Raw genomic sequence first — 16118 nt, 5'->3', positions numbered from 1 at the left:
GAGAGGCGTGTTTTTATTTGTCATTTTAGGTTTTTGTCGCAGTTGGAAGGCGGGGGTGCTAGCCCTTAAATTACAGAACAATTATGGCCAATGGTTAAGTATGGTGGTATTTTGCATTCCCATGGGGGAATTCAAGATGGGGGTTTCTAAGGGCACTGGGTTCCTTAGAAACCTATATGGATGATCGCTGACGGGCCCAACCACTTGCAAGGTTGGGTCCAGTAAAAGGAATTATGGCCATAGTTAAAAGATATGGAAATCAAGAAGGACTAGCACCGCTGTTGGTTGATGTGTAAAATGTTTACAGTTATTTGCACTTTTATTTATCGAGTTATTAAAGTTTTTACAAAGTTTTATTGAATAAAGGGCTGCGGCCAATTTGTACCAAAGCTAAGTCTGTTGTCTGTTATTTATGAGGGTGGTTGTTGGAAGTATGGTATGGGAGTGTTTTGTGGGTTTAAGGGGCCGGAGCTTGACGACATAAAAGGTCAAGGGGAGTACATAAATAGTATAGACCTGTGCAAACAAATAATGCAGATATAACACCATGCCTCATACAGAACCCCAGCTCAGATAAAAATGAGGATGTTTTTCTTATAGTCTACTGTGTCTGAAATGTTGGTGGCTATGACTCCTTCAAGCGTAAAAGGTTAGAATTTACTTTCTGATTGGAAGATATTTTCTCAAAGAAAAAATATCTAAAACTGGGGGCGGAGTTAACCGCCATAGCTATTGGACGCACTGAGCAGGAGCTCCTGACTTCAATACCATAAAATATGATTTCTTCCTGACAAAGCTATTCTATTTAGCTTATATCTAGTGAATACTGCTAAAAGAGGAAGCGGGGGATGCGCGGATAAAGAATTGGTGGCTGTGTGCCTCATACTGAGCTGAAAAACGGTGAGGAGGCTCCCTATCACAAGCTGAAGCGCCATTTTGGAAGCGGCTGTACTGCTGCCCGTGATGGAGGCCCAAGAACTGTACACTGGCATCAGAAACCTACTGGAGGAGTACGGGAGGAGAATATGTGAGAGATTGGATGCTCTTACTGTTAAAGTTCAAGCAGCGCGAGCACGCAGCGATACCACGGCTGAGGAACAAGATACACCACCGGAGTCACAGTGTGACGCAGCACCTAAGGATCCCCAGCCGCGCTCCCTAGCACTGGTGTTTGAGAGTGCGGGTCCCAAGCTGGAGCCCAGTTTTTTCTCTGCTGCCGCGATTGGATTGCGGATCTGGGAGATCACACAGCATGGCAGCCTGTACATGGGGGCAAGCTCTGGGGTGCACTACAGAGCTCACGTATTTTTCCTGGCATCAGCTCGGCGGACTTTTCACAGCAAGTCTGCTGGGGAAGTTTTCAAAGTTTTCAAATGCACCGGATGGGTATCGGATAGGAAGGTCACTTTCGCATACATTCAAGACACTCTGGGTTTTTTTTTTGTACTTACAGCACACCAGAGGTTACAGAACATTCAGGCCTGATATAACACTCTGACTCTAATGAACACTCCGCACTGAGCCTGTCTTACAGGAGAATTGCTACAGCTTCAGTTGAGGGTCTTACACCTACTAACAAAAAATGCCTAAGACGATGTGGTTTTCTGCATTTATGTCTTTACTATGTTTTCATTTTCTGCAGACCGAAAATAAGTTTACAGTGAGAGGGGCGCCAACTCCTGTTTATGCTTGAGGAAACTGTAATTATAAATACATGTCTTCTGATCTCAGATAGGCTTCCCATATATATCCTAGGTGGAATGGAATGTAATACTGTACTGCTTATCTTAGTAAATACATTTAGGTTCAAAGTCTCGCTATAACAGCTCAGGATTGTATAAGACTACATAACTTAAACCTACTCTACTGACTTATTGCTGGCTAGGGAATAAGATCTACATCCATTGCATGCTAGTTTACTGTGCTTTACTAGTAAGGGAAAGCAGTGTTCTATAACCTACTATATTGTTCAACCTTTAAGCTGCACTTGGTGTTAGTATATATGCTAAGCAGTACCAATGGGCTGTTGCAGTGAGACATTATTTATGAATATTGCTATTCTTAATTTGGGGACCATGATTCTCTGAAGGCATAGGACATGTGAGACAAGGGTGTAGACCCCCTGAGAAGCCTTAAAGTGTAGAAATTTTTCTTTGTCCTACCTTATATTTCCCTCAGAGGGATAGTATGCGCTGTAGCTACAGTAATATATGTAGAGATAGTTAATTCCCCTTATTGCTATGTGATACCTTACTCTTTTCTTTAGCCCTAAATATTTAGTCATATTTACATAGTCATGCAAACCTTATTTCCTAATAATGCGGGGCCTGGTTTAGGTACTCCATTTCTTTTCAATGTGTAGCTAGCTCCACACATAAGTGATCATCCCTAAACTAATAGACCTTACAGAGCCACACTACAGCCCCAAGTAACGCCCCTTAGAGATAACTATATTATACTTATGAGTCATACAAATAGCTCTATGGGAGTACCATACTGATTCTTGTTAATGTGTGTTGTTTTTTCACGATAGTATTGTATCCATCTTCACTGCCCTAAATATTTCACTGTGTATTGTTTGATGTACTGCAGCTGTCTGTACTAAGTGCTAGATAACTCCGAAGCATTGTCTATATCTCATGTTAGCACTGAGGTGGGCTCTTATTTTCGACATAAACTCCCCTGTCGAGGTATAATAGCACTACAACAGGTGTGAGTTTTTTATAAACCACATTATAGTTGATCTCTAGAAATGCTTTGTGGGGATACCTAATTTTATGTTATTCTATCACTCATGTCAATAAGCCCACCTATAAGCTGGATATCTACGAAGTTTTAATATTATTTCATGTTTGATCTTAGTTTTCTGCATCTTGATACCTACTTGTTAGTTTTATCTGACTTGTATGAATATGTTTGTGTATTTTATGCGATTGACAATTATAGGCCCAAAAGCGGTCTATATCGAGCAACACCCCTCAGTTAATAAGTTATGTATTTGAGGGTCCAAAAGTGGCCTGAGCAATCATGGAGGGACAAAAATAGAGGGTAGTTGAGAGGTTCTCCCCAACTGGTTTAGTATACTGTGAAATGAGTATGTTGTTCATTGTATATCTATCTATTTCATTGAGTAACCTGTATGTTACATATTTTATTACCCTCAATAAAAATAAAAATTTATAAAAAAAAAAAAATATCTAAAACTCACAGTAGGGCGTGCTATTGATTTAAGCAAAAAACACAGTGAAACCAAAACGCTGTATATTATATATCAATCTAGTGAGCAAAAAGTATTTTGATTGCGTCTAAGCCTCTCTTAACAAAGAAAGGACTTTGTCTGAATTTGCTCAACCCTAAATAATTGAATAATTCATATAATTTAAATAATTTTAAAATAATTTTTTAGACAATCTTTAAACAGCTATCTTTGTGTTATATTTTGAAATTTGAGTTAAATGGATGTAGAAATTGGGGGGGGGGGGGATATTGACCAATGTATTATACCAAAAAATATATAAAAAAATGACAAACACTCTCAATTTAAAAAATGCAAATTTGTATTTACTAGATCATTTTTACACATACATCTAAAACAATGAATACAGTCAATTATAATAAACCCTTTTGGGAAATATATACTTTAAAAAGGATATCCTTTGGGAGTGGAAATAATCTTTACTTAAAAAGAGAATTCACTATTAAACCTTAACAGAAATAAACGGATCCGTTAAAACGTATTGCTTTTAAATTGATAACTTAAACAATATAACATTAAAGAATATGAAATTTATGCATACTTTTTGTAATATTTGTAGAAATTCTCTGTGCATGATTTTTACAAATTCCAAGCGTATATTATCTGTCTGCAGCAACACAAAAGACTTATAAGTGCATGTGGTAAATTACGTCTCAGAAATTAATTGTTAAATGTCAGTTCTGTCCCATTGAAACTTCAAAGTTATTGACCGTGGCTTTTTATAATATTCTACTGTTACCTCCAGTTGAAATAATATGATTTGAGAAGAAATGCTTCGCTTTACACCGGTATTAGCCTTTTCCTTTATGAAAGCAGGTAGATCTGGGTACGTCCTTGAGACAAAATAAACTTCTTCACCTTATATACTGACTGTGGTCCCAGTGGATTTTTTCTTTGCAGCCTTCTGGTGAAGTAAATTACAACCAATGAAACAACACCCTTGTGGGTTTGAAAAAGGCTCCAGGTGACAGCCGAAACGTGCTACAATACGTACTGCTACTAAAGATTCTGGACCTAAAGACGTTGCGTTTTATCCACAACATACAGACACCGCTGCAGTAGACAACAGGGGGTACGTAGCCTTACAGGAGGGAAATCGCTTCACCAGAAGGCTGCAAAGAAAAATCCACTGGGACCACAGTCAGTATATAAGGTGAAGAAGTTTATTTTGGCTCAAGGACGTACTCGGATCTACCTGCATTCATAAAGGAAAAGGCTAAAACTGGTAAAAAGCGAAGCATTTCTTCTCAAATCATATTATTACAACTGGATACGGAGGTAACAGTAGAATATTATAAAAAGCCACGGGCAATAACTTTGAAGTTTCAATGGGACAGAACTGACATTTAAAAACCACTCCTGAAGAATACATCTTTTTAACATAGTGGTTGTTTGTTTTTAAGATCACAGCAACATTGTTCCTTTCTTGGTACCAGTCGATGTGTATTAACCACATCGAAACCTTAATACGTCATTTTAACAATTAATTTCTGAGACGTAATTTACCACATGCACTTATAAGTCTTTTGTGTTGCTGCAGACAGATAATATACGCTTGGAATTTGTAAAAATCATGCACAGAGAATTTCTACAAATATAACAAAAAGTATGCATAAATGTCATATTCTTTAATGTTATATTGTTTAAGTTATCAATTTCAAAGCAATACGTTTTAACGGATCCGTTTATTTCTGTTAAGGTTTAATAGTGAATTCACTTTTTAAGTAAAGATTTTTTCCACTCCCAAAGGATATCCTTTTTAGATTATATATTTCCCGTAAGGGTTTATTATAATTGACTGTATTCATTGTTTTAGATGTATGTGTAAAAATGATCTAGTAAACACAAATTTGCATTTTTTAAATTAAGAGTGTTTGTCTTTTTTTATATATTTTTTGGTATAATACATTGGTCAATATCCCCCCCCCCCATTTCTACATCCATTTAACTCAAATTTCATAATATAACACGAAGATAGCTGTTTAAAGATTGTCTAAAAAAATATTTTTAAATTATATGAATTATTCAATGGTTTAGGTTTGAGCAAATTCAGACAAAGTTATTTCTTTGTTAAGAGAGGCTTAGGCGCAATCAAAATAATTTTTGTTCACTAGATAGAATTTACTTTCTACAAGCTCTAAGCCTGCTGAGAATAATGTTTCTCAGAGGGAGAGGTTTTGTTCTGATGGTCAAGTGGAACATTCTGATCATAAATATCAAATATATACTTATTTCTTTATATTGAGCATATTTTGGATGTTATTAGAGCGTTGAAGTATTATGTTGATGCTACTATAGTTTTCAAACTATTCTCTTTTCTGGTTCCAGGAAAGGGCAGAAAGCTTCTATCTTTCTTTGTCTTCTTGGTTGAGACTTCTGATCCATAAGGTTTTTTTTTATAGGCAAGTCAGCCTCCACCATAATGGATTACTGCTCATGCTGATAGATCAGTTGCCTTTTTTTGACCTTCTAGGAATGAGGCGTCATTTGTCCAACTTTGCAAGGCAGCTACTTGGTCTTCTTTGTATACTTTCACTCAATTCTACCATTTTAATGTTTTTGCTTGCTTTCTGGTAGAAAGTCCTTTATGCAGCTGTCTCAGGATGATTTTTTTTACCTGTTGGTTATTTTTTGTTGTTGCATTGTTTGACCTTTTTTGAGGTTCTTGGGGGGTTGTAGATTAGTTTTTCAGTGAAAAAAAGATGTTTCTTAAAACCCACCCTTTATGTTTCATTACTCGTGGACTCCACAGCATGGGTATAAGTTCCTAAGAGTAATTGACTGTAGACTTTCACCACCTGTATGAAAGAAACAAAAATTTTTGCTCACCTGATAAATAAGCAAATTAAAGACCACACCCTTTATTTTTGTTTGGTGTCTGTTTTTTTTTTTTGCCCACATATTTTATTCCTGCTCCTATTTTTTATTTTATTTTTGCTCTTATCTCTTTTCCTACCTCTTTGCTTGGCTATATGTTAGACTGAGGCGCGAGTGAGGGGTTTTATAGAGCTCTTGGGGTTTGGGAATCTTTTCCTCCTCCTAGTGTTAGGGAAGAGTATTTCCCAGGAGTAATGGATTATGGACTCTCACCACCATGAAAGCAATGAATGTATCAGGTAAGTATAAATTATGTTTTTTTTATTGGGAAAGAACAACATTTCCACATGTTATAACATTTGTTTTATGACAAAAGATTAAGGAAACACGGTTTTTAGGGACACATTACACACACATTACAAGACTTTTCTGTTGTCTTCCTATAAAGTAAAATTTAAGCAAAGTCTAAACATAAAAAAAAATCTTATTTGTTGCAATTGATTTTAAATACCCAATTTCCATCTACCTTTTGCCTTATTTGAACGAGTCAATGAGTCTGCAGCTGACAAGATGTAGTGTTAATATAAAGTGTGTTGTTTTGCCGAAGTATGACTTAAAAAAGTCAGAAGTGTGCATTTGCAGCTCTGGGTATAAGAAAATCCACAGTTTTTAGAGCTAATTTACATGAAAATGGGTCAAAATAAATAATGAAAGTATATTGCACAGTTGTTTTGCTACACATAACTAAATATTTTATGTAGAAGAAATAATCGAGTTGTATCTCTTTAAATTTTAAGTGAAACTAACAGTAAGGGCATGATTGGGTAAAATGGGTAAAATGAGTCTCCACTTATTGTTTGGTAGGGACAATTCCCACAAAAAAAGATAATTTTTCAAACTAAATAAAGTATCATCTGTGGGATATAAAGATCAGTGACTTCTAATATCCTTTGGGAAACTAATTAGTTTGATGTGGAACAAACACCAATCCCATGGCTATGTGCCTCATCCTTAGGAAACTCCCTGCACAATAAACAAAACAATGCAGCTCTGACACATCAGGTAGCAATGCTTTATTAATTATCCCTTCATGGAATCAGATTTAATTTGCACATAAAATGTATATATGCTGAATATATAGTCTCTCCCTGTACTGACTACATCTCTTTAAAGGGAAATAAAGCACCTCGTAATAACAAGTCTTTTTGTTGTCTTGTAATAAATCAACTTACCTCCTGAGTGTGAAAACCTCTTTTACACCAATTGTTTTTCAATAGCAAAACTGCCAAAATACTTTGTTTTGCAGTAGACTTTTAGAAGCCTTTTCCCTTATCTACAAATAGAAAGAGGTATTAAAAAAAGCTTTTACAGTGATGAAACAATAACTGACCTAAAATGATGGTTAAAGGGACAGTATACTGTAAAATAGTTTTTCCCTTAATGTGTTTACAATTGCTTTTTTTACCAACTGCAGTGTAAAAAATGTATGAAAATTAGCTTTTTAAGGTTTATTTCTGTATATTAAAGCTCTGATTTTGTGTTTTGAAGCCACAGCCTAATAAAATGGGTTGAGCTTGTAGGTATAATCAGATCTCATTACTGTATCACATTGTGCACATATACCTGCTTCTTTATCTTATATCTGTCCATAAACCAATCACCAGTACTTTGAGAGAACAATGGAAAATCAACATTTTATTACCTTATCTCTGCTTTATCACACTGGGAGTGTAATTTCTTCTGCTGGCTGTGTTTACAAATCTTATCTATAGCTGGTACGCGCGGCCACAAACTTTCAGAATAGGTGGGGATATCACATGCTAAATTAACAATTTCAAATGCCAATATAAGGGTAAAGGAGCTACTTGTAAACAATTTAATACACTCCAGCAGGTAAAGTGGATCATTGGGAACAAATTAAAGGGGAGAACATTTTTGAGTAAACTGTCCCTTTAACTCTAAATCTTCTTCCAAATAGACAATGTTAAATAATATCGTAATAACATAAACCACTTTATTTTTTTTTTAATAAAAGTACTTACTTTTCAAAAATATTTTCTCCACTTATATGCTGGTAGGGACAACTCCCACAGAATTTTTTTTTCCTGTACAAAACATCAATTTTGTCATCAAATTTGTCAATCATAATTCTTCCCCATGACAGCTGTGTTTAGCATTATAGGGATGGGTATATAGGGTTGCCACATTGCCGTTTTAAGAGAGGGCACTTATGAAAAATACATACGTAAGGGGCTGTTTAAATATTTTTTTTCAATAATGTTCCATTATAAGAACCCTGGCATATTTATTTTTCATAAGTGCCCTCCCTTAAAGCGGCAATGTGGCAACCCTATGCTCCACACGTCACTCACTACATGTAGAGCTGTCCCACATACTCTACACATATTATCAGATGCGCTGCATGCAATTACCCAAATCGCTGCTTAATACGCATGCATGTAACGCTTACCTTTTTGAAATAGTAAGCCTTAGCGTGATTACTAGCAAAATATATATCTTTAAAAATAAGATTTAGAGGTAGTTCGCTATACTGATTTATACTTCAGGTTGGGACAAACAAGTCTTTACAAGTTTACCATCACATTTTCTTGCATGATTCAGATAGAGCATACAATTAAAAAATAAAAATTGACATCTATTATCAAATTTGCTTCATCCTCCTGGTATTCTTTGTTGAAGTGATACATAAGAAGGTAGCATGCAAGTATGTAAGTGCTGCCATCTAGTGGTCTTGCAAATGCATAACCTTATTGGAAAACTGTTGCCATATAGTGTAATTAACTCCCAGTTTTTTAATAAAGGAGAATGAAGAAAAAAACCTCTAGAAGAATGACAAGAAAAGAAGTTGGTGTAACAAGAAATTCTACTAAACAACAAAAAAGCTGCTATATTTTATGTTGCCCTTAGAACAAGGAAAATGTTGTCCTAGAGACAATGATCCGAACTGTTGCATATTTTGTTAGTTTTGGTTTGGGAAGTCTGTCCTGCTGCCCCTCCAATTGCACTCACTTAAAGGGTTAAACCCAAACTTTTTCTTTCATAATTCAGACACAGCATACAATTTAAAACAACTTTTCAGTTTACTAAAGTTACAAAATGTGCTTAATTCTCTTGTTACCCTTTGTTTAAGGAGAAGCAATGTACTACTGGGAGCTAGCGGATCACATCTGGTAAGCCAATGACAAGCGGCATATATGTGCAGCCACCAATCAGCAGCTAGCTTCCAATAGTGCATTGCTGCTCCTGATCCCCCCTAGCTATGCACTTTAACAAAAGATATCAAGAGAATTAAGTAAATTAGATATTAGAAGTACATTGGAAAGTTGTTTAAAGTTGCAAGCTCTATCGGAATCAGGAAAGTCTAATTTTGAGTTTACTGTTCATTTAAACATGTGCTAGTTTCACAAAGTCTGAACACCCAACCATCTCAAATATTAGAGGTGGTCAATGTTTCCTCCTGCAGCTTTCCCTTTAGGGCAAATGCCCTGGTTAATATGGACTCCCATGGTCTGTCTAAGCTCTAGCCACCACAACCAATGGCACTTGCCCAAGGCACATCTGCAGCCCCGCACACAAAACATCCTGACTACAAACCCCTCTTTAATTTCACCCCTTATTGCCGTATCTCACAGTACTGGATAATGTTGAGAAATATGTAGAGATGATATGTACACTGAAAACTATGGGGGCCTACAAATGAGGCTCATGGTACCTCAGCAGAGAGAACCACCAGAGCGGTTATGTCACAGGCCCCTGAAAACTATAAGAGCCTACAACTGAGGGTTATGGTACCTCAGCAGAGAGAACCACCAGAGGGGTTATTTCACAGGCCCCTGAAAACTATAAGGGCCTACAACTAAGGCTTGTGGTACCTCAGCAGAGAGAACCACCAGAAAGGTTATGTCAAAGGGCCGTGAAAACTATAAGGGCCTACAACTGAGGGTTATGGTACCTCAGCAGATGGAACCACCAGAGGGGTTATGTCACAGGCCCCTGAAAACTATAAGGGTCTACAACTAAGGCTTGTGGTACCTCAGCAGAGAGAACCACCAGAAAGGTTATGTCATAGGCCCCATAAAACTATAATGGCCTTCAACTTAGGCTTGTGGTACCTCAGCAGAGAGAAACACCAGATAAGTTATGTCACAGGCCCCTGAAAACTTTAGGGGCCTACAACTGAGGCTTGTGGTACCTCAGCAGAGAGAACCACCAGAGGGGTTATGTCACAGGCCCCAAATGACTTGAGTGTTTAGAGTAGGTTGTTAAAGCCAGAATATAGATCAAGGTAGATCAGTAACCGCCTTAGTGAATGAGGTCTCTGTCGAGTGTTAGGGATAAATACCAGTTCACAGAGGATCAGGAGGATAGTTTGATGAGAGGAAATTTGTTGAGTGTTTGTATACAATCCTTAACTGTACATTTAACTTATATATAGGAGTTTTGATCTTTTACAAAATATCAGTCTTGTTTTACATAGAAATAGCCAGAAAACCCCAATACAGAGGGGTATACATCTCAAATCAATATAAATTAATTCTATGGACCACCATTTGTATATTGTTAAACATTTTTACTAACTTCTACTTACCCCATTTTAAGTTAAATATTAAGTTAAATATTAGCAATGCCCAACAATAAAGCAAAAAAAAAAAGAAAACAAGAGAAGAAAAGGTGTGCCGGCAGCCCCATGCTCCCTTCATTTTTTTTCCAGTAAAGGCTTTGTCACATCCTTTAAATGTTAGTGAGTAGCCTAATAGTTTTAAATTAAAAAACAATCAAAAAAGTAGTAACATTACAGAAAAATGAGATGATAAAAAATTATGCAACCAGAAGAATATATCCAAAGTCCATCCCATCATCATTTCTGAAAAAAAGATTACAAAAACAAGCTCAACTAATTATATAATTGTAGAAAACAACAATTATTGATAACACAACATAAAAAAAAGGTATTATCAACCTATGAATAACAAGTAGATTCTAGAACTTTAATGTATGAGGGACCATTTCTTGTAAAGAATCACTGGGTAAAATAGAATGAAAACTTAAAGGGGCAGTCTAGTCAAAATTAAACTTTCATGATTCAGATAGGGCATGTAATTTTAAACAACTTTCCAATGTACTTCTATTATCTAATTTGCTCAATTCTTTAGATATCCTTTGTTGAAGAAATAGCAATGCACATGTGTGAGCCAATCACACAAGGCCTCTATGTGCAGCAACCAATCAGCAGCTACTGAGCATATCTATATATGCTTTTCAGCAAGTGATATCAAGAGAATGAAGCAAATGAGATAATAGAAGTAAATGAGAAAGTTGTTTAAAATTACATGCTCTTTCTAAATCACAAATGAAAAAATGTGGGTTTCATGTCCCTTTAAGAAGAAACATACACAGATATTGTATAGTTTGAAGCAGATATAGACATCAAAATTTAGGTATCAACTCCATCCCTCTGACGCCAACTACCCCAAATGATCCAGTAGGCTTCAAATCTATCCTTAACTGATATATACCCCTTTTTCCATCTAAACAAAATGTGAGCAACCAGAGTTATGATTCACTCCAAATATGTGATGTTATTGCATCTGCACCAGTGAAAGCTTTGAGAGATCTTGCACTCTCGCTGCTAGCTTAGGTTAATATAGGCAAGAGTATTTCAGTCCTAAGGGCACATTTAAAGGTTAGAAATTATAGTGTTCTTATTAGTTTTAATAAAACTTGACACTTTGACAGTATTAATAATTTATTACAGATCTTAAGAGAGCAGTGACAAATCCAATAAATCCTAAAAAATAGTATACCTGAGAAACTCAATCATAAAATCGTGGCACAATTAATGCATCAAAACCGTTCAGGAGAAAGTTTGTAAAAATAGATGGAAAGAAATAAACACAATACACCAACACTTAAATATATAAATAGATATTAAAGTCAAAATGTAATTTCCCATAAAGGGCTTGATTAGATGTGGAGCTCAATTTTTTTTAGCGCTATGATACATTATCATCAATATCTTCTATTTTGTAACTCATATTAAAAGTCCTAAATTATTCTTATTGTTTGAGCAATAGTCTAGGGAGTACTAGCATCTGTATCTGAGAGTACGCTAAATCCCTCACATAATAGTTTCCTATAGGGGTGCCCAGTATAATTTATGTTGGATATTGCTCATGCTCTAAGCTGATGGATTGCTAAACCAAAAGGGCATTAAAGAGGCGGTGAGCATTTAGTGTAGTTTTTATTATTATTATTATCATTTATCTGTATAGCCCCACTGATTTCCATATTGCTGGGTACAGAGATAGAGGTACACAATGAAAAAGATTTGTGATGGTACAAAAACATAACAGACTAAATAAATCTAGTATAGGTGGAAGAGGCCCCGCTCTGAAGAGCTTACAATCAACAGGTTGAGGGTGCAGAGAAATAAGGTTTGGGGTAGTTTGTCACGTGCATTGTAGTTGCAGCAGTGAGTCGAGGCAGTTGAAGATTTATTTTGGGTATGATAAAAAAAAAACAGAGGAGAGGTGGTAAGCCGCTCTGAATAGGTGGGTTTTCAAAGAGCATCTGAAACTATACAAGGTTGGAGACAGTCTAATGGAGTGGGGCAGAGTTCCAGAAGACAGGGGAAGTGCATGAGAAGTTTTGGAGGCAAGAGAGGGATGTAGAGATAATAGGAGTGGAGAGACGTAAGGCAGAGGTTGATTGAAAAGGATGGGTTGGGGAGTATTTGTAGAAGAGAGAGGACACATATTTGGGAGTGAGACTGTTAAAGGGATTGTTAACCCAAAAATGTTGTTTCATGATTCAGACAGAGCATGCAATTTTAAGCAACTTTCTAATTTACTCCTATTATCAATTTTTCTTTTTTCTCTTTGTATCTTTAATTAAAAAAGCAGGAATGAAAGCTTTGGATCTGGCCTATTTTTGGTTCAGTACACTGGATAGAGCTTGCTTATTAGTCTCTACATTTAGCCGTTCAATCAGCAAGGGCAACCCAGGTTCTCAACCTAAAATTGTCCGGCTCCAAAGCTTTTATTTCTGCTTTTTCAAATAAAGATAGCAAGAGAATGCAGAAAAATTGATAATAGGAGTAAATAAGAAAGCTGCTTAAAATGACACACTCTATCTGAATCATGAAAGAAGATATTTGGGTGTACTATCCCTTTAAATGATTTCTAAGTTAGGGTTAATACTTTGAATTTTAGCAGAGCAGCTGATGTAGATTGGTGACTTAGGTGAATGAGTCTAGCTGAAGCACTCATAATAGATTGAAGGTGAAGGGAGACTGTATTTGAGAAGGCCATTTATAAGTAGATTGCAGTAGTCAATGGATGACAAAATAAGGGAATTAATTAAATATCTTTCTAGTTTCTTGAGTAAGGAAAGGTCAGATTCTGGAAAAGTTGCATAGCTGTGCACGTAAGGATTTGGTGAGCGCTTGTAAATGTGGAGTGAATGTGAGTTCAAAGTCAAGTGTGACCCTAAGGCAGCGGACCTGGGGTGAAGTGTTGAGAATAGATTCTACAACAGTAAGCGATATATCAGGTGTTGGATGTCTCTGAAAGGGGGGAATGAGAAACAGTTCCATTTTCGACAGATTGAGTTGGAGGCAGTGCAAGGACATCCAAGAGAAAATTGTAGAGAGGCAGTTGGTAATCTTGTTGAGTAAAGAGGGAGAGATATCAGGAGATGAAAGACAGCTTTGGGTATCCTCAGCATATAAGTGGTACTTGAACCCAAAGGAGGATATAAGTTTTCTAAAGGAGGATGTATAGAGAGAAAAAAGCAAGAGACTCAAGACAGAACCTTGCGTTACTCCAACTGAGAGAGGCAAAGGACCAGAGGATATGCCATTAAAGGAAACTGTATACGAGTGGTTTGAGAGATATGAAGCAAACCAGGATGAGTCTGTGTCTTGGATGCCGAAAGAATATACGATTTTTAAGCAGAGTGGATGGTCAACTCTGTCAAAAGCAGTAGAACAATTAGTAAGGAATAGTGTCCGTTTGCTTTAGCTGATAGCAGATCATTTCTTACTTTAGTTATAGCTGTTTATTTTGAGTGTTTAGGGGCGCAACCAGGTTGTATTGAGTTCCAATAATTTTGAGGCAAATGGAAGTAATCAGACCAGCCAATAGTTAGAAGGGGCAGAGGGGTCAAGCAAATACTTTTTTAGGATTGGTGTGATTGACGCATGCTTGAATGTATCATGAAATGAACCAGTGGTAAGAGATTGGTTAAAGCAATGAGTTTAGGGCAGGGGCTAAATAAGAAGAGAGAGAGGGAAGACATTGTCAAGAAATAGCGTCAAGTTGACATGTTGTGAGATGAGAGTTTTGTTAATAGAAGGGGTGGGTAGGAGAGCTGCTTTTGAGGCAGAGATGTGTTTTCTAATGGTAGAAATTAGATTTTTGAAGTGATCAATAATAATCTTAGCAGTGAGTTTGCACTGGTGAAGACCAAATCCATTGAGTTGCCTTCACAGAGGGTTGTAGATGTTATCTAATAGGACAGGCCAAAAGCGGTGGTAAGAGATAGAAATTTAGAAGCAGCTGGCATGTTAGAATTGTCAGTGGGTATCTTGAAGTCCCCTAAGATGAGAGAAGGGACTAGACATGTGCGATTCGTTTCGGATCGATTCGGAAATTCGGACGAATTCGTAAAATTCAGGATTCGGATCGATTCGGATTTCCGAATTAAAATAGTGCCAAATTTACCGAATAAATCCGAATTAGTTCGGATTTATTCGGATTTATTCGGTAGATTCGGATGGCCATGGATTACACTAGTATTGTACAGTATATTAGGTTATATCACTCTGCTATGGGTTACACCTAATATACAGTACATAATACTAGTCTAATACACAGCACATCCTACCGAATTCCGAATTTCCGAACCGAATCAAACCGAATCCAGCCGAATTTATTCGAATCCGAAACGAATCCAAAACGAATTGATTCAAATTTTTCTGACTTTGAATCGATCCGAACCAAAATTCGAAAAAATCCGAATCGATCCGAACCGAACCGAATTTTTTCGCCATGCACATATCTACAAGGGACATTTTAAGAAAGTAAGTGTGGAAACCAAGCTTTAAAGTTGTCTATAAATTGGGAGGCTGGGCTAGGAGGCTGATATATAACAGCAACATGGAGAGCTACAGGGTAGATGAGGCGGATAGCATGAACTTCAAAAAGATGAGAAAGAAAGGGAGTAGGTGCAGGAATTCTGTGGAAGGTACAATATGGAGACAGAAAATTGCCTCCCCTTCTGTCTCCTGGCCTTAGAGTGTGGATAGAATGTAGGCCACCATAGGACAGAGAGGCTACAGCAGTTGTGTTAGAGGAGGAGAGCCAAGTTTAAGTGGTTGTGAAATTATTAGGTCATGAATAGAAGTGAGCTTGTTGCAAACAGAGTGTGCATTCCAAAGGGCACAAGAGAATTGCGCGTTATTAACAGCAGTGCAGTTAAAGAAGTTGAGAGGGTTATGTGGTCAAGGTTTAGGAGGTGTCAGTAGGGGTAGTGAGCAGAGAGATTCAGGACCTAGGTTAGGCGAGAGCAAAAAGAAGAAGATGTGTCATATGTGAACATCTAAACTTAGTATTGGAGCATGGTTGGCTGAGTGATGTGAAACCGCCATTTTTAATATGGGCAGGAGTGTATTTTTGCAGTGTATCATTTCTCTTTTACTACCACCTTAATTATAATAAAAAACAGATGGTTTTTGTAAAAGGAAAGATTAATAAAGGAACTACTAACAAGGGCACTGCTGATGAAAACCATCTGTTTTTTATTATAATTTAGGTGGTAGTAAAAGAGAAATGATAGACTGCAAAAATACACTCCTACCCATATTAAAAATGGCGGTTTAGGAACCGGAGTAATGAGCTGTCTACCGCCTTCAATGCATCAATGGTAGCGTATCACAGCAATCTGTACATAGACTCCACCTCTTTTGTAACGTCATCCTCTAAGTTGAATGGCACTAAAATTCGCCACTCCCTCCTTTTTTGAT

Source organism: Bombina bombina, chromosome 4, assembly GCF_027579735.1.
Source record: "Bombina bombina isolate aBomBom1 chromosome 4, aBomBom1.pri, whole genome shotgun sequence".
Lineage (NCBI taxonomy): Eukaryota > Metazoa > Chordata > Amphibia > Anura > Bombinatoridae > Bombina > Bombina bombina.
This window is presented reverse-complemented; position numbering follows the sequence as displayed.